We start from the raw sequence: 23,701 nt of genomic DNA on the forward strand, positions 1-23,701 counted from the left end.
TGGCAGGGGGTCCCGGGATGGGAGGAATCGCGGGGCGGATCTCCCCGCTCTGACCCCTCCCACCGCAGGACCCCACTCCCCCGGACGGGGGTCCCCCCGACCGCCCCCCGGGGCGGGGAGTCCCGAGGTGGGAGGGGCCAGAGGGGGGAACTCGCCCCTCCTCCCCCCCACCCCGGGACCCCCTTTCCCGGAGGGGGCCCCGCCCCCGACCGCCCCCCGGGGGAGGAGTCCCGGGGTGGGAGGGATCAGTGGGAGGAGTTCGCCCCTCTGACCCCTCCCACCGCGGGACCCCACTGCCCTGGAGGGGGTCCCCAGGCCACCCCTCAGGGCGGGGAGTCCCGGGGTGGGAGGGGCCCGACAGGGGGAAAACTCCCCCCTCCCACCCCGGGACCCCCTTCTCCGGAGGGGGCCCCGCCCCCGATCGCCCCCCGAGGGACGGAGTCCCGGGGTGGGAGGGATCAGTGGGAGGAATTCCCCCCTCTGACCCCTCCCACCCGAGGACCCCACTCCTCCGGAGGGGATCCCCCTGCCCCCTACCCCCCTCCCCGAGCCCCCCCTGCCCCCGCCCACCTCCCCGAGCCCCCTCCTCCGGAGGGGACCCTCATCCCCTGCCCCCCCCGCCTGCCCCTCGTCCCCCCCGAGCCCCCTCCTCCGGAGGGGACCCTCATCCCCTGCCCCCCCCGCCACCCCCTCGTCCCCCCGCCCGCGGAGCCCCCCGTGTGATGTCGGGACGGGCCGGAGCCCCGGCGGTGTCGGGCGGTGCTTGTGAACTGCAGGGGGGACCCGCCGAGCGGGCCCGGCCCCGTGGAAAGGGGGATCCAGGGGGGGCGCCGGCTCCGGCCCTCGCGGCTTTATTAAAGCGGCGCCCCCAAGCCCGCGGCTGCGGGGACACGGCCCGGGGGACAGGGGGACGGACGGGACGGGCGGGGGGGCAAGGACGGAGCGGGGGTGCGGGCAGGTCGGGCTGTGCAGCGGAGCAGCGAGGGGGGAGCAGGGGCAGGCAGGGGGGGCCGGGGGCAGGGGGGGGGGCCGGGCTGTGCAGGAGGGCAGCGACAGCGGCCGGGGAGAGGCGGCGTGCGGGGAGCGGGTGGAGGGTGGGGAGGAAGGGAGGGGACGAAAAAAAGGGGGAAAAGCAAAAGAAAGACAAAAACAAAAGCAAAGAAAAAGGGCCGCGGCAGCGAGAGGCTCCCGCGGCGCTGCTGCCTCCCCGCGCACTGCCCGAGCAAACGGCCGCGGGGGTGAGTTCCGGCGCTTAAATACCCCCGCCCCGACCCGCCCCCTGCCCGTCCCCGCCCCGCGCACCTGGACGGGCCCCGCCTCGCACACCTGTGCGGGCCCCGCTCCGCCCCGGCCCCGCCCCGGCCCCGCCCCGGCCGCGCCGTTTAAAGCCGGCAGAGCCGCGCTCGTCCCGAGTTTGTGGAGGAACCTCGGACCGGGATGCTGCGGGAGCGATCGGCGCGTCGGAGGAGCGAGGGTGGCGATGGAGCTCGGCAGGAGGACCGGGACAAGGATCGGGGCCAGGACCGGGACCGCGACCGGAGGAGCGAGGTTGGTTTGGGGCTGGGATGGGGCTCGGCATCCGGACGGGGACCAGGATCGGTGCCGGGCTCATCCCAGCCCGGCCTCGCCGCCTGTGCCCCGGCAACGCGGGCGAGAAGAGCCGCTCCGGGCCGGGCGCTGGGGCCGAGCGCGGCGGGGCCGCTCGGGCCGGGGCTCTGCCGGGGCCCGGTCGGGGGAGAACGGCGGCGCGTTCGTCGTGTAGACGCGGAGCCGGGGCTGGGACCGGCCGGGGCGCGGGGACACGCCGGGCCGGCCCCGGGACCCCCGAGGAGGGGTGCCGCCCGTACCCCCCGCGGGATCGGAGCTTCCCCGCTCGGGCACCCCCGAGGCCACCGCACCCGCTCCCGGGGCGAACATCGTCCATCTCCCCCTTAAACGCGACCCCAGGAGGTTCCCACCCCCAGGGCCCCCCGGGAACGAGGGCTCGGGGGCCCGCCGGGGTTCCGGCCACGGGCCCGCTCCGGCCGCGGGGAGCTGGGGGCCTGCCGGGGAGGGAAGAACGGCGGCAGCCCTTTCCCCGTTCCTCCCGTGCTCCGGGACCCCGAGCAGAGCTGCTCGTTTGTCCCCGTGTCCCTGTGTCTGTCCTCAGGCGGCCCCAGGAGCTGGCACTGACCGTGCCGCGGCTCGGGCACAGGCTGCTCCCAGCTCTGCCTGCGGAACTTCGGCAATTACCGACAGCAGTTCTTTGCCCTGCCATCCAGAAGGTGCGGCTCATCTGACACCAGCCAGGTGAGACCTGAGGCTCTCCTTCCTCTGCCCCGCTTTCTCGGCAACTCGCACCCTCCCGGGGCAAACCCTCTGGTTTTCAAAATCCCGTTGAAACATTTCCTCTTTATTTGCAGACGGGGAAGGCCCTGCCTGGGAGGGAAACGGCTACAGGGGAGGAAACCAAGAAATGCTCCAACCGGATGGTGCTGCGCGAGTCAAAAGAGGGGCAAGACCGCGGGCAAATACAGTCAGGAAATGAGCTTTTATTCAATCTCTGCAGGAGCCCTTCGCAGCCACGGGCCGGAGGGAGCGCGGCCGGCTGGGCTGTGCCCGGCTGGGGACGGGCACCAATTCATCGCTGCCCTGCTCAGGGAGGTTTTCCGGCCCCGTCCGGGCTTCACCCAACGGCTGCAAAGGTGCTCGTGCGGCATCCGAGCTCATTTCCAGGGATAAAGGAGCCAAACGAGTCCGGAGGGATCCCTCGCTCCGAGGCAAAGGCGTTTGGTCGAGTGTCGCCGCCTGGTCCCGCCTGCGGGGGAGCGTCTCCTCCAGGTGAGCCTTCGGAACCCAAAATGCCGGGGGGGCTCAGGTCGGGGCCGCTTTTCGGGCCCGGAGTTGGACGGAGCCCTCGGCGGCTCCCGCTTCCCGCCAGGAACGTTCTCGGGGCTCCCTGGGCAGTCCCAGCTGGGCAGGGAACGCGGGCCGGGAGGAGGCCGGAGCGACAGACAGCGACCCAGCCCTGCTTAGGCTTCCTATTTCCAGGGGATGGAGGAGCTGTGCCCTGGAGCTGTGCCCTACAGCCCCCGTGGGGTGGGCACGGGGAAAGGGCTGCCCGCGGCTCCTCAGCCGGGGGCTGCTCTGAACGGGCCCCCTGAGATGCCTCACCCTGGACACGCCCCAGCGCCAGCCCCAAAGGACCCAAAGAATCCAGCTGGCACTCGGCAGTGTCGGCACGGCGGGGCTGCAGAGCAGCGCGGGCAGCCATTCCCAGGGCCCACCTCCCAGAGCTCCCCCGCGCCCCCCACGTGTGTCCCGCCCGCCCCAAATCCCTGCCCTTCCAGCCGGAGGTGCTCTGAAAGCAGGGCTGTGCATCCCTTTCCTCGGGGAAAAGAATTCCCCGGGGTCGCTCCCGAGGCTCCGAAGGGACAGCGGCTTCCCGGCCGGACAGACGTCCTCGCCCGTGCTCAGGGGCTGCCTCGCCCCGGGCCGGGAGCGCGTCCGGCCCCCGCCTTCTCCTGGGCCAACACATCCCCTGGAGCCCGGCCCGGGGCGGAGAATCGGCCGAATTCCAAGGAACTCGCTCAAGTCCCCCCAGGGACCCCGGCGGGGCTGGGGGAGGAGGGTTATAAACAGCAAAGTCTGTGGAATATCAACCTGTCCTTGTCCCGATCCCGCTGAGCAGACCTGGAACCGTGGCTGCTTCCTGGCAAACCTGGCGTTAGAGCGGCAGCTCTGCGGGGGAACAGCCGGGCTCCAGGAGGCACTGGGAGGCTATTGCAGCAGGAATTCCCCATGGAATTGCGGGCTGTAGGTAGAATTCATCCAAACCTGCAATGCTGAGACCGGAACCCAAACCTGGGCCCCCCGCAGAGAACAATCTTTTTGCTGCCCTGTCGGCCAAAGCCGCTGCGCTGAGAGATCTTGGCAGCCTGAGGGAGGGCATTCTCTGCTTCCCAGCAACCTCCATCTCCCTAGGGGACAATCAAAGTCCCAACCAATTCCTTTTGCCTTTCCACAGGGACACTGACCCTTATTTGGTCCTGCTCTTCCACGGTCCATTTTGGGGGATGAGTTTGTGCTGGTTTACGTTCCACGACTCCACCCACAGCTGGAGATTTGGGGTTGTGCTTCTCTACTCCCAGCAGGTTCCCTAAGGAGCCAGATACTCCAACAATCCCCTCGTTTGACTTTCTAGGTGAATTGTGCACAAGCCAGTCCCCCATTCCCTATCCAGGCTGGGAGTGCTCTTGCCCTTGGTACAGATGGCTCTGGCTGGGCAGGAACTGAGAGCAGGACACGGGGCAGAGTGGATCAGCTGCCCAGGGAACCTCTAGGAGATGAAGCTACGGGATCCTCATTCCAATCAAGGGAACACATTCTGTCTCTGGCAGGAGCCGGGAGCCAAAGCAGATCCCGCCTGGCCAGGCTGGGGGGCAGCAGTTGGATCCACTCTGCGGGAAAGCCCCTGTGCCTGCCAGGAGCTCTGACTCTGTTTGTCCTGCCAGCTCCTGACCAGTGTCAGGGCCCCTGGGAGGGATTCAGAATCCAAAGAAACCCCAAATCCTACCGCAGGATTCAATCAAAGGAAGAAAGCCATTATTGTCATAAAAAGCTTAAAAAACTGTTAAAAATTCTAGGACAGCAATACTGGGATTCCAGGAAACTTAGTAGTGTCTTGGTTCCATTTCAATGTATCTTTAGTCCCTCAATGAACAGCTTGGAGAACTTCCCCTGGGATTTGGAGGCTGAGCAGGGTTTGCTTTGGATTGCTTGGCACCTCTGGCCCCAGCTGGTGCAAACACAACTTGGGCCAATGTGGTTAAACACACTTTCCCACACAAACAGTTGCTGTATCCTGCAGAAATTACCCCAAGTTTGCAGATAAAACCTTCATCTCTGTCCCTCCTCAGTTATCCCAGGTTTTCCGGGCTGGGAGTTACAAGGAGGCTGTAAATTCAAAGGCAGAAAGAGAAGGTCTGTCAGTAAAAGGCACAAAGAAGGGGACAGGTTTCAAAAAACATTTCTGCAATCCAATGAATACCTCACTGAGTACCTCATTTATCCTTCAAAATATTCATTCTCTGCCCTGGACATTCCCTCAAGTTTTACCCCCAAAGGTTTCCCCTCCTGCCCACCCCTGACTGCCTCAGTGTCCATCAGGAGGTACATCCTCTCTGCTGCAGGTGACCTCACTCTGGACCCACTGCATTTTCCTGACCTCTCCACATCTCAGCAACTCACTTCTACATCAAGATGTTCATTCTCTACCCAGCAGACCACCTCCAGTTTACTCTCAACACTTTCCCCACCTCTCCACCACCCAGGAACTCATTTTCACCTCAGAAGATTCACTCTCTGCCCTGCAGATTCCCACAAGTTTTACCCCCCACATTTTCCCTGCAGGTCCGCAAGGTTTACCCCAGTTTACCCCAGGAGGTGCATTCTCTCTCCTCCACATGACCTCTGATTTTACAAACACAAATTTTCCCTCCCTGCCCACCACTGACTGCCTCACTGGACCTCAAAAGCCTCATTTTCTCCCCTAGGTGACATCCACACTTACCCTCACAGTTTTCCCTGCTTGCAAATTACTTATTACCTCATTTTTACCTCCAAACATTCATCCTCTGCCACAGAGATGACCTCAAAGTTTCCCCCAAAACCTCCTCACCTGTCCACTACTGTTTGCCCCAGTTTACCCCAGGAGCTGCATTCTCTCTGCTGCACATTACCTCAGGTTTGACAAACAAAGATTTCCCTCCCTGCCCACTGCTGACTGCCTCACCTTACCCCAAAAGATTCATTCTCTCTGGGACAGATTGCCCCACATTTTACTCCCAACATCTGCCTTACCTGTCCACGTCTGACCAGCTCCTTTGTACCTACAGAGGGTCATTCTGCACCCCACACACACCTCAGGCTTATCTCAAACCTCTCCCCACCTGTCTGCCACCCAGTGCCTCATCTTTACCTCAACACGTTCCTTCTCTTCCCAGCAGATCACCTGAACTTTAACACCCACAATTGTCTGTGTCTCTCACCACTCATCACCTCAGGTTACCTCAGTGTGTTCATTCCCTGCCCTGCAGAGAATAAACCTCCTTTTTAACCCCCAAACTTTCCCCTTCCAGCCCACTCCTGATTACCTCTTCTTGAACACAAAAGAGTCATTCTCTCCCCAGAGTCTTCCCTACTGCACACTCCTGATTACCTCTTTTGGACCTCCAAATATTCATTCTCTGCTCTGCACATTTGCTCAAGTTTCACCCTCAGAAATTCCTCTGCCTGTCCCCCTACTGACTGCCTCACTTTGTGGGGGTCAAATCTGTGGCAATGTGCAGCAGAGAGAAGGAATATTTTGGAACAATTTTCCCTACAAGTCCACCACTGAGTACCTCATGTTCATCTCTCAATATTCATTCTCTACCATGCAGATTACCTCAGATATTTCCCCCCCAATTTTCCCCATATGTCCACAACTGATTACCCCAGTTTACCTCAGGATGTACATTCTCTGCTCCACGTGACCTCAAATTTGACAAACAGAATTTTTCCCTACCTGCCAAACACTGACTGCCTCACTTCACACCAAGATATTCATTCTCTCTGCTACAGATTGCCCAGATTTTACTCCCAAAATTCTCCTTACCTACCCACAAGTAATCAGCTCCTCTGTACAAATACATGTTCATTCTCTACCCTGTGGGCTACCCCAAGTTTACCCTAAAACACTCCCCAGCTGTCCACCACTGAGTACCTCATTTATCCTTCAAAATATTCACTCTCTGTCCTGGACGTTCCCTCAAGTTTTAACCCCAAAGGTTTCCCCCCCTCCTGCCCACCCCTGACTGCCTCAGTGTCCATCAGGAGGTACATCCTCTCTGCTACAGGTGGCCTGAAATTTTACAAACACAAATTTTCCCTACCTGCCCACCACTCACTGCCTCACTTTATCTCTAAATGGTCCTTCTGTCCTCTACAGATGAGATCAAGTCTTACCCCCAACATTTCCCTTCCTCTACATCACCCATTTGCTCTTCCTGACGCCCCAAATTTCCATTCCATCCCTACACATTTCCCTCCCAAGCATCCTTCCCTTCTTCCCTGTTTAATAATTCACACTCCAGCCCCAGGCACTCCACTCCCCCCTCAGTGGGACCCCTCCAAAATGCCACCTCCCTCCCCTCTGCAGCACCTCACCTTTTCCTACACAAACAGTTGCTGGGTCCCCTCAAAATTACATTTCTGCAATCTAATGAATAACTCTTTCCAGTTTCCCAGGGAGAAGAACAGGAACTCACAGCCACCAAGGCCTGACAGTCCCCTGCAGCCAGAGCTCAGCACACAGCCAGAGAGGCAATTCCAGCATCTAAAAGAAAAAAAAGAAGAAAAAAGTGATTTATTTTGGTTTAAAGTTACATTAAGTTGTTCCAAGCAAAGCAAGCCTTGCTCTGGTTTCAGTTGGGTGAACAGGGAGCGCTGGGCACAGGGCACGTCATTAATGCCCAGGGGATGGGGCTTTGTGGGGGAGGGAAGAGCAGCTGATGGAGTTGCCCAGTCCAATTCCTGCCCCAGGCCTGACTGGCCCAGGACAAACCCTCTGGCAGGCAGTGGTTTTGTTCCCTCTCATGGTCAGTGCCCAGTGTGTCCCTGTGGGCAGTGCCAGGCTGGGGACAGGCACACGCAGCTGGCAGCACTCTCTGCCCCAAAGACACTTCTGGCCTCCTTGGCAAACTGCCTCTGACACTTGGTTTTCTCCAGGAGAAATTAAGGAATTGCTCATGGCAATTTGGAGATGAAGTTATCCCAAAGGGAAGGAAAGAACAAATATTCCTGTCAGAGCCCTTGGGATCTGCTGGGCTGAATTAGGAAGGGCACATTATCTGCAGAGCAAATACAGGACAACCCCAAACACAAAGCCCAGCCTGTCCAGTGGGGTGTGAAAGCACCACTGGGACAAACCTCCACTCTCCTGATTCTTTTCAGGGACTGCTCCAATCCAGCTCTGAAGCTGCCAAGCCCAAACTGTCCCCAGCGCTCTGGAACAACAGGATCTTCCCAGGGATGATGAATTGGAAGTACAGCCCTCATTCTCACCCTCCACACGCTCGCAGGCTCACCCCAAATTCAGGACAAGGGGCCAAAGGCCACTCGGGCCGGGGCTCTCTCTGTCTCTGCGGGCTCAGGGACTGCAGCCACCAGGGCCCTCCAGCACAGACAACCTGGACCCAGAGCAGATCCCTGGGCATTAGCAGCGTCCTGGGCATCCCTGGAGACAGAAACCATCAGCCTCTGGGATAGCACTTCATTGCCAGCACACACAGCCTGCCAAATTTAGGGGGGCAGCTCTCAGACCACAAAGCCCAGTCTGACCCAGTTCTCCTGGGCACCAACTCCACAAACCCACAGGAATGAGAATGTTCTGCTGCTTTGACAAACTTCAGCCCAGCTTTGCAAACCTCAGTCCCTGCAGCTCCTGCTCTCCAGAGCCCCGTTCAGGGCTGGCTCCAGTTCCCTGGAGAACCTGCCCCAGCCCCACTCTGGGCCAGCCTGAGCAGAAGCCACTGGGCTGCACAAGGAAGAACCCTCCCCTGGCTGCTGCAGCTGGAGGGAGATCCAGCTCCCAATGGAATCCTGGCAACAGCCTCCCAGAGGGTCTCTCCCCAGCCCTTGGCAGTGGCTCAGAATGGCAGCAGCTCCAGTGCCAGCTGGGTCCCTGCACGAGTCCTTGTCCCAGCCCTGCCACACGGACACACACGGGAGACACCCACGGGCACACAGGCCTTGCTTGCACAATTCCTCACCCACAGCTGAGGGAAAGCCACACAATATCAAGAAATACCCTGGACTGAGAGCACTCATCACTCCAGTCCATCAGGACTTGGAGGCAGTTGGGGAGGCAACAGACCCAAATTCTAATCCTACCTCTACATTTCTAACAGGTTCTCTTAGAAAGATCCTGGACAGGAACTCAGACAACAGAACCCAAACACTGCACAAGCAATAGCAGAAGGTTTGCCAGGAAGAACAGAAGTTCCTTGTTTTCCTTAACGCTCTGGGAGTGTAGGACCCAATCTTTGCAACCAAGGGACACCAGAGATGTGATTAATACTTAAATCTCTCCCCCATGGTTCTGTCTCAGAGAACTGGGCCAGCCCTGAGCTACTCCCAGGTGCCTGCAGTGCTTTGGGGAGGGGCAGGACAATGTCCCACTTCTGCTTGGAAACATTCCAGATGAGGAAAAGCCACTTCCCTTCTCTCTCTCTGACCCAGAACCAGAACAGTCCTGTGGGACAACACGGACTATGCACGGAAGGCCCGAGTCAGTGGGGGGAAAAAAACCTAAACAAACCAAACCACCCCAAATTTCAAGATAAAAGCAGGCTGCTTCCTTAATAGGAACACACCAAACTCATTGAAGCCAGAGAGGAAATTACAAACAAACAAACAAACAAAAGACCCAAAGAGATACTTTGCATTGATCATTCCAAAGGAAATTCTCCACAGAATTGTTGAAAATTAATGACTTGAGGGGCTGGACATGTCCAGTGAGGGTTCAGGGCTCTGGTGGGTCCTTTATGGCTGATCCTGACCGGCCCAGGCCAAACCCAACCACCCCCATCCCTGCTCCATCCCAAACCTGGGGGCAACATTCAGACAGTTTGGAAACACTGCCCTTCCCTGCTACTCCGTCCTTCCTTACACATCCAGTGCCCAGGGAGCAAATGCCAACACCAGGAGGAGAGAAACGTGTCCCTCTGACTTACCCCACCCCACGGGCAGCACCAGGAGCCCCCAGCCCGGCCGGCGGGGCTGCAGCCTCTTGCCTTTGGCTGCTCCCAGCCCAGGGCACTGGGCAGAGCTGGGCTGGATCAGGGCTTTGGCCTGGCCTGGAAGAGAGGAGAACAAGGCAATTAAGGGCACTGGGCAAGTCAAAGGCTCCTGCCCTTCACCCTTCTGTTCAATTGCTCACTAGAGAGTTTTAGCCATGAAAAATCCAGGGGGGACAACAAATAAAATGGGACCTTTTCCACCATTTTTATTCCTCTCTACTTCAGGCACTAAAAGGAGGCTCATCTTTCTTACTGCATTCCTTGCCCCATTTGAACAGAACCCTTTTCATTCCAAACCTCCCTTGGGAGTTAGTCAATCCTCTGCCATTGGACTTTGGGCAAAGGAAGAGACACCTGGGACGATGGACCCCAGGAAATGAGGGAGAGAAACCTGACAGGGAAAGGTTTCAAGGCACTCCAGAACTCAGAAATGTGTTCATGCCTTGCCAGCCCACCCCCATTCTGTGCCACCCACCTGAGCTGGGCAGGTGAGGCCAAGGCTCCCCTTCCTGCTGCCAGTCACTGTCCCACCACATGGATCCCCGTGCTGGGCAGCACTTGGAAAAACTAGGGAAAGACAAAAGGGAAATGGCACTGTCTGTCAGAAAACATGTCTTGTGAACAAACCTTCTGGACAAATGTAATCCCATCCCTCTGCTCCAATAAACCCAGGGCAGGCAGGTCTCTCCAGCCCAGGGAGAACAGGAAGGAGAACTGCAGGAACACAGGCAGGCACAGGCAGCTCTGGGCACTGATTCCCTGCAGACCTCTCTGCACTTGGGGCTCTTGGCACTTCATTTATAAAGAATGGGGGGGGCAGCAGCCCAGGAATGCCCCTCAAAAACAGGGGCCTTGGCACCTGGAGATTAGAGGAGGGGAGTTGTGGGGGGAGACACAGAGAGAGAACAGGAACAGGGGTTGTTTGGGAACAGGCTGTGTGTCCAGCAGGGATGGGAACTGGAAACACGGGAGGCTGGAGGAAGGCAGGGGGGGAGCACGGGCCTGCCTTGGATGGATCCTTTTTCCCTTTGCTCAGGGGCCTCAACTCCACCCTGTCTGAGAGCAGCAGGGAACTGCTGCAGGGGAAAAGTTCATTTAGGCACAAGCCACTGATGCAGCCCCTGGGGCAGGGCAAGAGGAACTGACACAAAAATGACACAATCACCACTGAAAGGGACTTTATTGAGCTGCAACACAAACACCTTCACAGCAGGCCAGGGCAAGAGGTGCCCCCAGGACCACCAACACAGCAGCTGGGCTGGCAGGAACACCCTCTTCTCAAGTTATGGAGCCAGGGGCTGACAGTTGGGATCTATCCGAAAGATGCACTCAGGCATCAGGGCCAAGTCCTGCCCAGTCACTGCAGACAGTTCAGCCCCAGCAGCAGTGGCATTTTCTGCCTCTCCCTCCAATATTATTTGGGACCCAACAGCTCAAGGCTGTGGAATTTTAGCTCCAAGGGTGGAGGGCACAGAACAGCTGCACACACCTTGGCTGCCTTGGCCCAGCACACACTCACTGCACCTGCAGCCTTTGAACAACTTCTTCTAGTTGATCCCAGAGACAACAACTGCATATTGTTCATAAAATCAGTATAATTACTGTGATCAGTGGATGGATTAAAGTGTTCAAAAACTTTGTAGCAGGTGGTGAGAATCTTGTAAATACGTCCCACCAGTGGGGAGCAGGGACTTGTTCTACCTGATGCCCAAAATCATTAATTGACCCCTATAATTACTGTTTGCATTTGGTGATCAAGTCAAGTCTTATTTCAAAGTTGTAAGGCAATAATTTGCACTTACATCCAAAGAAACCCCTGGTTTACTTACATTGAAGTGTGTTATTTTTCCAGCATGGTATCAGTTGGTGCACTGCAGAAATTCAGGAGACAAAATCCAGTTAATTTTTGCAATCCAGGATGTGAATACAGCCCTCCAGATCAGTTCATTGGTACTCATTAAGTCCTTCTGTGACTCATTTCTTTGTATGACAATATACACACCATGGCATGTGCACTCAGCCCAGTTCATAAGTTACTGCTGTTCCCCTGTGCACAACAATTACATCTTGGGGAACCATTAGAGAGCTGCCCAAACTCCCCATCCCATTCTGGAGTGAAGGGTGGGGGGTAAATACAGTGGGCATCCCTTGTGCTCCTAAATTCAGCACTCGGGACACACCTGGCCCAGCTCTTTGCCATTGGTTACCAAACAATTCCATGTCTCCACTGCCTACAAATCCAATACCAGCTCCTGTTCCTCCCAGTCCCGTGTCCCCCCAGCCTCACTGCCAGGGGCAAGATGGGAGCACTGGAATCAGAGTGGGGAAAGGAATTCTGTTATCCTGATGATGCTGGGCTGCAGGACACAGGCAGCAGGTACCCAACAGTTGGACCAATATTGGCCTCGGGAGGATGGTGCCAAACTGTGCCATCCCCTGCCCCAGCTGATCCCTTTGCTCTTTTGGCAGCACTTCCCAGAACAGCCCAGCAGGCAGAGCCCAGGGGACGGCCCTGCTGCTGTGACACTGGGGCTGGGACTGGCACCGCTCACACAAGGGGGACAACGATGCCAGGGAGACCCCCCGGACCCAGCACCTTAAGGGAAACTACAGCACTGCATGGCAACAGTGCTCCCAGCCCCTGGAATCACATCCATCCAATCCCACTGAGGGCACCAACAGCCGCCCGCACAATGAGCCCGACAGACCCCGGCCCTGCCAGAGAGTCCCCCCGGGCACAAAGGGACACTGACCCCTGGGCAAGGGCCACTTGCTTCCCAGGGCACCTTGTCCTGGGGTCCTGGTTTGGAGCTGCTTTTCCATCTCCATCCAAATCAAACCAAGGCACCCGACCCAGGCACCTTTTCCAGGGAACTGCCCGGGCCAACAGCATCGCCCAGAGGGACCACAAGGGCTGTGAGGATGGCCAGGATCCACAGGTTCTGTAAGATAGCAAGCTACAACATGGCAATATCATTCCCTCCACTAACATTTATTCACAGGAACATATTCCCATTTTCCTTGTCTGCATTTAATCACTAATTCCGTGAGGGTGTCAGTTGGGAGCCAAGTAGCCAAACCACTGCCAACTGACCCCAAATCCCTACAAACCTGACACTGCCCTAGTTCTTCCTGTTTCATTCCCACAGGTACAGTGTCTCACTCAGCACATGGACTACTTTTGCCTCCCCCCATCGTGACTTCAAACTCCCTCTGGCACGGGTTATAAGCTCCTGCTTTCCAAAAGTGCTTCCCACTGACAGATGTGGCTGACCCAGCAGTGAGCCATGCATGCTCCCTCTCTGCTCCCAGCACTTGCTCTGGGGCTTTTCCCCATTTCCCAGTGATTTGTGCTCACTGTCCAGGGGATCTACACTTGTTGCTTCAACCACAGGGCCGGGGGCAACTCCCTCCCGAGGCCTCGCTCCTGCCCCGACCCCTGCTCTGGCTCTGCCTTGGATCCACCATCTCCATTCCATGGGGCTGCCTTCCTGAGCAGGGCCTGGCCTGGGCATCCTGGAGGAGCTTTTTACCCAAGGCCCTATGGGGATTTCAGGCCCTCTTAGCATTTGTTAAGTTCCCACTAAAGCCCAAGAACATACTCAGAGCTGCTTCTCCAACAGGGTCTATCTTGGGCTGGCTTCCAGTAACTTCCTATTCCCAAATCCTAAGGGCACTTCCTTCCTACCTGTAACAGTTCATTAGGATACATGCCCAGATTAAAGACAAGTGCCACAAGCATTCAAACACACAAGATACCTTTATTACAGTGAGAATAATAATAATCAATTTAGCAAAGAGAATCAAAAGTTAAAAAAGGATACAAATGAACTGCCTTATTGTGTGGCATTAAAACAAATACTAAGAACAGCATTCAATACAGTACAATATTAACTAGTAAAAAGGGAGTTAAAGGGATACCAAAAAGGATCTTAACACAATATTATGGATAACTATTAACACAATATTTGGTTAGTAAAAGGGGAAATTAAAGGGAAAATATTATGAATACTAAATAAAGGGTATTAAAGGAACACTAAAGGATATTTAAAGTCTTCTTTCTCGATTGCCTCCTATCACTAACCTGTGCCCACCCCCACAGCCAGGCAGGGCTGTCAGGATCTGCAGCAGCTGGTCGGTGCCCATCCCTTAGCGGGCGTCCCCGCGGAGCAACACAGGCTCGGTGGCAGGATGAGGATCGCTCAGCTCAGCAGTCCTGACAGCCCATTTGATCAGCTCCACATTACACCACGTAGGGCCAGGACGCAGTGTAAGGGGAGGCCTGAATGGCAGCCAAACCCCGCCTGATCATTGCCTGGTGGCAACAGTCTGGGCCTGCCCTACTTGTAGGGCAAGGGGCCAGCCACCCCTGCCCACATCATCTTCCTCTCACCATCATCTTTCTCACCCCTAGGGATGACCTCTCCCATGGTGTTTCAAGGGTAGATGTACCTACCTTGCAAGATGTAGCAGAACCAAGGAAGAACTCAGCTCTCATAACAGGGGATATCAGGCTGACTTGCTGAAAAGCACAATGGACCTTACAATTAGCTTGTGCCATCAAGTTACATTGTACCACACTCGAGCTGGTTTCACATCCTAATAGGATTTCTTTCTCACGCCTCTATGCTCCATTGATCATCTAATTCAGGAGTCCCCCCTTACACGACCCTACTTCTGCCAGAGGCTCCAATTGGCATCATTAGCACTGGCAGGAACCTTCAGTTCCCCCTCTGCAGCTCGTATTGGCCACAGGTCTGGAGCCTGTCGAATTGCTCCCTGAGCTGTTTCCAACCCTCCCTGCTGCTCCTTTCCCACTCAAACTCACACTTCTGCCCTTAGACTTTATGGCCCAGGCCAAGGATTGGTCCCAAAGGAGGACCGTGTTGTCACCAAAAGCCAAACCAACCAATAAACTGCTGGGCTTCCACCTTGCTCTGGGGGTGACCAAGCCTGAAGTCTCCTGCCTAGTCCTGGGCAATACTTCCTGGGGACCACAACACCTCTGAGTTCCTAAAAATATCACAGGTTGGGCAGGTGCTTGAATTTTGTCTGGATTAACTCCCCCCTTCCTTTCCATGTGCTGCCCTACTCATTCTAATGGTGCTTGTACTCCCTGAACCATTCCCTCACCCATCCAACCATCCCTTGTCCCCTCTCTGACAAGGACAGTGGGTCCAGGTGTTCTGCCACGCTCCCAGGGCACAGGGTGGGACTGTGGAGCCACCCTCGAGGGGGGAAACGTGCCCTGCCTACCCTGCCCAGGGAAAGGGAACTGCCCCCAGTGTTCCCCAGCACAAGGCACCCTTGGGAATATCCACTGCAATGGGACACTCAGGGACAGCAACAAGCACTGCATGAGGCTGCTCTGGCACAGGACCAATTTTAAGCTCAGCTTTTCTCTGGACCACTTCACTTTGCTTCCCACCTCATCCTGCAGTCAGAACTTGCTCTCCTTGTAACTTTTTAGGGTGACCATAAATTACAGAGGCCTCTGCTCCAGCACCCACGAGGGCCTGAACCATCTGACAGGATCCATTTTTCCAGGGAATTCAAAGCTCCACCTGAGGACCAGGGTCTTTTCTCACCCATCCTTGTGCTGCAGCTTGGCCTCCATCTCACTCTGCTTTCAGTTCTCTCCATGGTTGAACATTGGCAGCCCTGGCCCTGGGTGGAGCTCGGCATCCTGATCCCATCCCTCCTGGCCCCGGAACCGCTGACTCAGCAATGGGGGGCCCTCCATTGCCAAGGGCACGGTCCCGTCGGGGCTCACGGAGGAGCAGGAGGTCGAAGGCTCCATCCCTGCTGCTACAACCTTCCACCACTACAGCCAACAGAGGGGCCTCTCCAGCCCTGCCTCCCAAGGCATCCTGAACAAACCCATCCCAACTCCACAGGACAAACTGCTCCCTCTCTGCCCAGTCCAGTCTACTCTCAGCAATGCCTGAATCCATGGCAGGGACCTTGCTTTGAGCTCCCCAGGGCCGGGCACCCCGAGGATCTCCCCGAATAATCCTTTCGGTGCGCGCTGGAGTCCTCGGGGTGCCCCAACCCGGGGGGCACCAACAGCACTGTCCCTCCAGGGGGCAAAATTTGGTCCTAAAATGCAGGGGGATCTTGCCTGTGTCCCAGACTGGTCCGGGGATCTGAGGCCCTTCCCGAGAAAATCTCGGTGCCGGCGTGAAGGGCCAGAGATCCCTTGGAGCCACGGGAGAGCAGGCACAGAGTCCCTCCTGGGGGGGCAATTCTGCTGCCTCAACTCAGCTCTTCAACGAAGCCTCTAAGACTCAGCAGGTGAGTTTTAGAAGCCAGGCATTCCTTGCTTACAACACCCTGCCATGATCCCAGCCCCACGGGTGCCCTGGCAATCAGATCCCAAAGGGCACACGGAAGTGTCTCCACTGCAGCTGATGGGAGGGGTCAGCATTACAGGAGGGTTCATTTTCCTTCCCTGCATTCCTGTTCCACAGTCAGGACATTCTCCAACACTTATTACCATACACACCTACCCTTAAAAGGTTTCCAAGGGGCTTCACCGAGGGCCTTCCCAGGTCTGCTCTGTCTGGAGCCCTCAAAGTCCTCAGTGCCTGCCTGAGGAACCTCAACACAACTCACCTGCTTACACAGCAACTTGCTGCTGCTTGCCTGCTGCCTCACTTCCCTTCTTCCTTCTTTCTTCACTTCCCTTGCTTGGTCCCTTTCAATCCCTTGGCTCAGCTCTGTGCACTTTCCAGGCTACCTCCCACTGCAAAAAGGATCAGCTCTTGTTACATCTCAGCACTCAGATATCATTCCCCCTTTATTCTTGACACTTGGCCATCAGGCCAGTGTCTCATTATTTAAAGCAGAGTTTGACTCCTCAGTGACAACAACAGCTACAGCCCTGAATCCTAACACAGGCTGAGACACAAACACGGATGGGAACTCTGAAGGATCCACTTTGTTCTGCTCACCAACCAAAAGGAGCTTTCTGAACTCAACAATAACAGACCCCAGGTCCTTTTTCTGCAATGTCAGCTGCTATCAATGTGACCCACAAGACCTGGAAAGGCCCTTCCCACTTCACCTGCAGGGCTGGCAGTGCCACCACTGGACACGGACCCAGGGGCTGGGCAGGAACGGAGGGGCTGGGGCGTCCAATCCATCGGCCCAGGCGGCACCAGGAGTTCCTGGAGTTCCTGCAGGGGAGAGCCTCAGGATTATGAAGGATTATGAAGATCAGTTCAAAATTCAATATGTATATCTCCTGGAATATAGGGAGTTTGACAAGGCCTACTGGTACAACAAGGACACACTCAAGGCTATCTATTCAAAGCATCTACCAGCACTCAAAAGCTGTCACTGTCCTTCTTGCAGGGAGAACTCAGGAAACTCTGTTGGCCAAAAGCCTCATGGAGGATTTCCAGCTTTTGGGGCTCTCTTTTAACCATTTCTCCCATCACTGTAGCTGGGACTATCACCTGCCCTACAGGGGGAACAGCCCACACAGTTCACTTGCAGGGATACCATTAACTCAAAGTCCCTTCTCAGGGGGGTCACTGCACACCTTGGCCTTTGTTTGCCCTCCCCACCAAAGATGCTTCCAACACTTCTGAGACATCTGGCAGACCCAGAGCTCTCCTCAGGGAATGCTTCAGCTGCTTAAAGGCTGCCCTTGCACCATCTAGCCAAGGCAGAAAATGCTTTACATGCTATTCTTAAGAGTTGGCATAACAGTCTTACCACACATCCAGAGGGAGCAATCCAGAGTCCAGCCTGTCCTACCATTCCCAGCAAGGCAGTTCATGGGCTGTCTGGGGCTCAGGGAGGAGTCAGGGGGCTGCTTTTCTTCCTTCCTGCTTTCCCCATTTTCTCCTTCCAAAGCAAAGGTATCCTGGCTTTCCTTGCTCAAGGAGATGCAGCAAAGGCCATCTTTGCAATCCAATACTGGAAACAGCTCGAGGTTGTCATTCAAGGTGCTTCTCTCAGGTCCTGCACTCATCAATCATCTTGGACATTGGTTTTCTTGGCAGGTTCTTGCATTCACGTCCTACAAGCAAACCAGGATGAGCAAATTCAGCTGTTACTGCAACCAATCCAAGCTGGCATTCTGATTTTAAAGGATACTGGCTTGGCCCTACCCATATAGATCGCATATTAGGGTTAATACCTACAAGTTCTACCCTCTTCCACCCTCCTGGAAGTCCACTGGCCCACACAACAGGAACAACTGCAGCTGCCACTTCAGTCAGGACCTTGCTGCTGACAGGAGTTATTCCCTGCACAACAAGAGCTGCTGCTTTGACACATTTAGTTTCAGCAATTACAGTTTCAATATCCTCACTTTCTTAATCCCAATCCCACACTTCTTTTGCACTTGGAGCACCACTTTTATCACCCAATTACAGTCCATTAGGGAGCTCCATGTCTAGCAGGGACAGCTACCCCTGGGATACTCTCAGCAATGCCTGAATCCATGGCAGGGACCTTGCTTTGAGCTCCCCAGGGCCGGGCACCCCGAGGATCTCCCCGAATAATCCTTTCGGTGCGCGCTGGAGTCCTCGGGGTGGCCCAACCCGGGGGGCACCAACAGCACTGTCCCTCCAGGGGGCACAATTTGGTCCTAAAATGCAGGGGGATCTTGCCTGTGTCCCAGACTGGTCCGGGGATCTGAGGCCCTTCCCGAGAAAATCTCGGTGCCGGCGTGAAGGGCCAGAGATCCCTTGGAGCCACGGGAGAGCAGGCACAGAGTCCCTCCTGGGGGGCCAATTCTGCTGCCTGAAAACAGCTCTTCAAAGAAAACTCTAAGACTCAGATGGTGAGTTTTAGAAGCCAGGAAATCTTTTATTCCTATGCTCTTAAATCATCCCGGCCCACCAGGTGCCCTGGCAATCAGATCCCAAAGGGCACACAGACCTATCTCCATTGCAGCTGATATGGCAGCATCACAGGAGGATTCATTTTCCTTCCCTGCATTCCTATTCCATACTCAGGACATTTTCCAACACTTATTACCATACACACCTACCCTTACAAGGTTTCCAAGGGGCTTCACCAAGGGCCTTCCCAGGTCTGCTCTGTCTGGAGCCCTCAAAGTCCTCAGTGCCTGCCTTAGGAACCTCAACACAACTCACCTGCTTACACAGCAACTTGCTGCTACTTGCCTGCTGCCTCACTTCCCTTCTTCCTTCTTTCTTCACCTCCCTTGCTTGATCCCTTTCAATCCCTTAGCTCAGCTCTGTGCACTTTCCAGGCTACATCCCACTGCAGAAAGGATCAGCTCTTGTTACATCTCAACACTCAGGCAGCATTCCCCCTTTTTTCCTGACACTTGGCCATCAGGCCAATGTCTCATTATTTAAAGCAGAGTTTGACTCCTCAGTGACAACAACAGCTACAGCCCTGAATCCTAACACAGGCTGAGACACAAACACGGATGGGAACTCTGAAGGATCCATTTTGTCCTGCTCACCAACCAAAAGGAGCTTTCTGAACTCAAGAAGAAGAGACCCCAGGTCCTTTCTGCAATGCCAACTACTATAAATGCGACCCACAAGACCTGGAAAGGCCCTTCCCACTTCACCTGCAGGGCTGGCAGTCCCACCACTGGACACGGACCCAGTGGCTGGGCAGGAACGGAGGGGCTGGGGCGTCCAATCCATCGGCCCAGGTGGCACCAGGAGTTCCTGGAGTTCCTGCAGGGAAGAGCCTCAAGACAACAAAGGATTAGGAAGATCATTTCAAACTTTAACATGTATATCCCCTGCAATATGGGGACTTTGACAAGGCCTACTGCTGCAACAAGGACACACTCAAGGCTATCTATTCAAAGGATCTACCAGCACTCAAAAGCTATCACTGTCCTTCTTGCAGGGGGAACTCAGGAAACTCTGTTTGCCAAAAGCCTCCAGGAGGATTTACAGGTTTTGGGGCTCCCTTTTAACCATTTTCCCCATCACTGTAGCTGGGACTATCACCTGCCCTACAGGGGGAACAGCCCACAAAGTTCACTTGCAGGGATGCCATTAACTCAAAGTCCCTTCTCAGGGGGGTCACTGCACACCTTGGCCTTTGTTTGCCCTCCCCACGAAAGATGCTTCCAACAGTTCTGAGACATCTGGCAGACCCAGAGCTCTCCTCAGGGAATGCTTTAGCTGCTTAAAGGCTGCCCTTGCACCATCTAGCCAAGGCAGAAAATGCTTACAGGCTGTTGGAAAAGTTGGCATAACAGTCTTACCACACATCCAGAGGGAGCAATCCAGAGTCCAGCCTGTCCTACCATTCCCAGCAAGGCAGTTCATGGGCTGTCTGGGGCTCAGGGAGGAGTCAGGGGGCTGCTTTTCTTCCTTTCTGCTTTCCCCATTTTCTCCTTCCAAAGCAAAGGTTTCTTGGCTTTCCTTGCTCAAGGAGATGCAGCAAAGGCCATCTTTGCAATCCAATACTGGAAACAGCTCGAGGTTGTCATTCAAGGTGCTTCTCTCAGGTCCTGCACTCATCAATCCCCTTTGCTATTGGTTTTCTTGGCAGGTTCTTGCATTCACGTCCTACAAGCAAACCAGGATGAGCAAATTTAGCTGTTACTGGAACCAATCCAAGCTGGCATTCTGATTTTAAAGGACACTGGCTTGGCCTTACCCATATAGATCGCATATTAGGGTTAATACCTACAGGTTCTGCCCTCTTCCACCCTCCTGGAAGTCCACTGGCCCACATAACAGGAACAACTGCAGCTGCCACTTCAGTCAGGACCTTGCTGCTGACAGGAGTTATTCCCTGCACAACAAGAGCTGCTGCTTTGACACATTTAGTTTCAGCAATTACAGTTTCAGTATCCTCACTTTTCCATTTCATTTCTGCCTCAACTTTTCCACTCAATCTCTTCCGAGCAGAGGTTTGGACGAATTTGGCAAATAGACCAACTGAGGAATTCCCCAATGTTTTCCCAGTTTCACCCCTGTCACACCAATCACCTTAACACTGCCAGTCCTTCATTTTCCCTCTATTGTGTTAAGGATTGAGGAAGTTGGACCTGTGTCTGATCAGGACATGTGCAAACCAAATGCTGGGGACTGGAACACACACCTGGCACTCCTGCAGCTCTTACCATTACATTCCAGAGAAAACAGCCAATTGCACCATCACTGCTCAATTCTTAATCCCAACCCCACACTGCTTTGGCACTTGGAGCACCACTTCTATCACCCAATTACAGTCCATTAGAGAGCTCCCTGTCTAGCAGGGACAGCTACCCCTGGGATACTCTCAGCAATGCCTGAATCCATGGCAGGGACCTTGCTTTGAGCTCCCCAGGGCCGGGCACCCCGAGGATCTCCCCGAATAATCCTTTCGGTGCGCGCTGGAGTCCTCGGGGTGCCCCAACCCGGGGGGCACCAACAGCACTGTCCCTCCAGGGGGCAAAATTTGGTCCTAAAATGCAGGGGGATCTTGCCTGTGTCCCAGACTGGTCCGGGGATCTGAGGCCCTTCCCGAGAAAATCTCGGTGCCGGCGTGAAGGGCCAGAGATCCCTTGGAGCCACGGGAGAGCAGGCACAGAGTCCCTCCTGGGGGGGCAATTCTGCTGCCTCAACTCAGTTCTTCAAAGAAGCCTCTAGGAGTCAACTGGTGAGTTTTAGAAGCCAGGCATTGCTTGCTTACAACACCCTGCCATGATCCCAGCCCACCGGGTGTCCTGGCCATCAGCTCCCAAAGGGCACACGGAAGTGTCTCCACTGCAGCTGATGGCAGGGGTCAGCACTACAGGAGGGTTCTTTTTCCTTCCCTGCATTCCTGTTCCATATTCAGGACATCCCCAACACCTGTTTCCATACACACAAACCCTTATAAGCTCTCTGAGGGGCTCCATCAGAGGTGTCTGGTGGTCACCTGTGCCTGGAGCCCCCCATGTTCTAAGTGACCACCTTATCAACTTCAAGACAACTCACCTGGTTGTAGAGGAACTTGGTGCTGCTTGGCTGCTCTCTCAGTTCCCTTCTTCATTCTTTCTTTACTTCGCTTGCTTAATCCCTCTAAATGCCTTGGCTCAGCTCCATGGAGTTTCTAGGGTACATCCCACTGCAAAAACCACCAGTTCTTAGTACACCTCACAACTTAGACACCAGGGAGCAATGCAGAAATCATCTAATCCAGGGAACTGCCTCCAAATATTGGGACAAAAATACCATAACATTCCACAGCCTCCCTTGGCAAATAAACACCAAACTACTCAGACACAAACAATAACCTGCATGCTACAACAGCCTGGCACTGCCAAGTCAGTTGGTAAATTACACAAGGTGAACTTCTTTACAAGTTCCAGTTATGATACAAAAACGAGGGAGATCACAGACTCCCCCAGACACTTTTACTCTGAGGAAAGAAGGAAACCAAAGCCATCCCCAGTGCTGCAATAGCTCAGGCTCCCAAAAGGCCCAGGGGCTGGGCTGGGCTTTTGGCTGCCCTGGAGCACAGGCAGGAACACGATGTCACCACCCCACAGCCACAGCTGAGAACCCAAAGAGCAGCCACACCAGCAGCTCCTGCCAGCCCTGCTGGGCTGGGCCTTGGGGAGGAAGGGCACTGACCTTTCTTCCTGCCTAGGAGCAAAGAGCCTCCTTGCTGAGCACTTCTCCTGCCAAGGGCATCAGCTCAGATGGGAAGTTCATCAAGTGCAACTTCTTGCACTGAGCAAGATTCCTCTTCCCTGGACAATCTCTTTCCAACGAAACTCAGAAGTATACACAAAAGTTCAGGTGTTACCTAAAATTTCTTACAGGGACCTCTGAGACTCAATTGGTGAGTTTCAGAAGCCAGGCAATCTTGTATTCCCATGCTCTTGAATCATTCCAGCCCACCAGGTGCCCTGGCAATCAGCTCCAAAAGGGCACACAGAACTATCTCCACTGAAGCTGATATGGCAGCATTACAGGAGGGTTCATTTTCCTTCCCTGCATTCCTGTTCCACATTCAGGACATTTTCCAACACTTATTACCATACACACCTACCCTTACAAGGTTTCCAAGGGGCTTCACCAAGGGCCTTCCCAGGTCTGCTCTGTCTGGAGCCCTCAAAGTCCTCAGTGCCTGCCTGAGGAACCTCAACACAACTCACCTGCTTACACAGCAACTTGGTGCTGTTTGCCTGCTGCCTCACTTCCCTTCTTCCTTCTTTCTTCACCTCCCTTGCTTGATCCCTTTCAATCCCTTAGCTCAGCTCTGTGCACTTTCCAGGCTACATCCCACTGCAAAAAGGATCAGCTCTTGTTATATCTCAACACTCAGAGAGCATTCCCCCTTTTTTCCTGACACTCGGCCATTAGGCCAGTGTCTCATGATTTAAAGCATAGTTTGACTCCTCAGTGACAACAACAGCTACAGCCCTGAATCCTAACACAGGCTGGGACACAAACACGGATGGGAACTCTGAAGGATCCACTTTGTTCTGTCACCAATCAAAAGGAGCTTTCTGAACTCAAGAAGAAGAGACCCCAGGTCCTTTTTCTGCAACTTCAGCTGCTATCAATGTGACCCACAAGACCTGGAAAGGCCCTTCCCACTTCACCTGCAGGGCTGGCAGTGCCACCACTGGACACGGACCCAGTGGCTGGGCAGGAACGGAGGGGCTGGGGCGTCCAATCCATCGGCCCAGGCGGCACCAGGAGTTCCTGGAGTTCCTGCAGGGGAGAGCCTCAAGACAACAAAGGATTAGGAAAAGGATCATTTTAAACTTCAATATGTATATCTCCTGGAATATGGGGAGTTGGACAAGGCTTACTGGTGCAACAAGGACACACTCAAGGCTATCTATTCAAAGGATCTACCAGCACTCAAAAGCTATCACTGTCCTTCTTGCAGGGGGAACTCAGGAAACTCTGTTGGCCAAAAGCCTCCAGGAGGATTTACAG

At 55.1% G+C, this 23,701-nt stretch overlaps 3 long non-coding RNA genes across 6 annotated transcripts; 1 reads left to right on the forward strand and 2 right to left on the reverse strand.

Moving 5' to 3' along the window:
• Positions 1-1,474: 1,474 nt before the first annotated feature.
• On the forward strand, positions 1,475-9,031 carry LOC135408361 (uncharacterized). 4 transcript variants are annotated; one of them, XR_010427539.1, is made up of 4 exons: positions 1,475-1,548; positions 2,150-2,289; positions 2,403-2,820; positions 7,262-7,496. It is a non-coding gene; the product is annotated as an uncharacterized LOC135408361 (long non-coding RNA). The 4 variants fall into 4 exon arrangements; XR_010427540.1 differs by lacking the exons at positions 1,475-1,548; positions 7,262-7,496 and adding an exon at positions 8,931-9,031 and having other exon boundaries at positions 2,032-2,289; XR_010427541.1 differs by lacking the exons at positions 1,475-1,548; positions 7,262-7,496 and adding an exon at positions 4,184-4,235 and having other exon boundaries at positions 2,032-2,289.
• Positions 9,032-13,457: 4,426 nt separating this feature from the next.
• On the reverse strand, positions 13,458-15,671 carry LOC135408360 (uncharacterized). The gene is made up of 2 exons (XR_010427537.1): positions 14,492-15,671; positions 13,458-13,509 (listed from the first exon to the last, which is right to left on the reverse strand). It is a non-coding gene; the product is annotated as an uncharacterized LOC135408360 (long non-coding RNA).
• Positions 15,672-15,918: 247 nt separating this feature from the next.
• Positions 15,919-23,690, reverse strand: LOC135408365 (uncharacterized). Its single transcript, XR_010427547.1, has 5 exons — positions 23,359-23,690; positions 22,909-23,038; positions 21,743-21,872; positions 17,544-17,675; positions 15,919-16,999 (listed from the first exon to the last, which is right to left on the reverse strand). It is a non-coding gene; the product is annotated as an uncharacterized LOC135408365 (long non-coding RNA).
• Positions 23,691-23,701: the final 11 nt, after the last annotated feature.

Source organism: Pseudopipra pipra, unplaced genomic scaffold (genome assembly GCF_036250125.1).
Source record: "Pseudopipra pipra isolate bDixPip1 unplaced genomic scaffold, bDixPip1.hap1 HAP1_SCAFFOLD_368, whole genome shotgun sequence".
Classification (NCBI taxonomy): Eukaryota; Metazoa; Chordata; class Aves; order Passeriformes; family Pipridae; genus Pseudopipra; species Pseudopipra pipra.